Source organism: Corvus brachyrhynchos, unplaced genomic scaffold (assembly GCF_000691975.1).
Source record: "Corvus brachyrhynchos isolate BGI_N302 unplaced genomic scaffold, ASM69197v1 scaffold209, whole genome shotgun sequence".
Lineage (NCBI taxonomy): Eukaryota > Metazoa > Chordata > Aves > Passeriformes > Corvidae > Corvus > Corvus brachyrhynchos.
Window position 1 is genome coordinate 2,666,091 of NW_008246056.1, and position 423 is coordinate 2,666,513.

General features: G+C 60.3%; 1 long non-coding RNA gene across 1 annotated transcript; it reads right to left on the reverse strand.

Moving 5' to 3' along the window:
- Positions 1-2: 2 nt before the first annotated feature.
- On the reverse strand, positions 3-417 carry LOC108449513. Its single transcript, XR_001865675.1, has 2 exons — positions 319-417; positions 3-231 (listed from the first exon to the last, which is right to left on the reverse strand). It is a non-coding gene; the product is annotated as an uncharacterized LOC108449513 (long non-coding RNA).
- Positions 418-423: the final 6 nt, after the last annotated feature.

The following is a 423-nucleotide window of genomic DNA, read 5'->3' on the forward strand; positions in this document are numbered from 1 at the left end:
TGGGTGTTACATGTGGCAGCCACTGAGAGCACAGGTCACATTCATAAACCCGCATTTGGACAAGGGGGGCGTTCAGGCCTCACCCGGGGAACCCCGAGCCGTGTCCCCACGCGGTGCTGGGCACGAAGGGTGCAGGAGCGCGGGTGTTTGGGGTGCCTCGATACAGCGGTGCCGTGTTTACAACCCCTGAGTCACGCTGCGGGGGGCGGGCGGCGTTTTGCTGCCTGTAAACTGAAAAAAAAGGGAACATTATTTTTACATCTTCATTTATTTATTTATGTGCTTACGTATTGCCGGGCAATAAATCGGTGCACGAACAGAAGGCGCCGGGCGGGCAGGTGACGCAGCCTTCCTTGTCCCCCCGCCCTGTGCCCATCCCGGGCAGCGCGGCGCCTCCCCCTGACGTCACTGCGCGACTCGGGA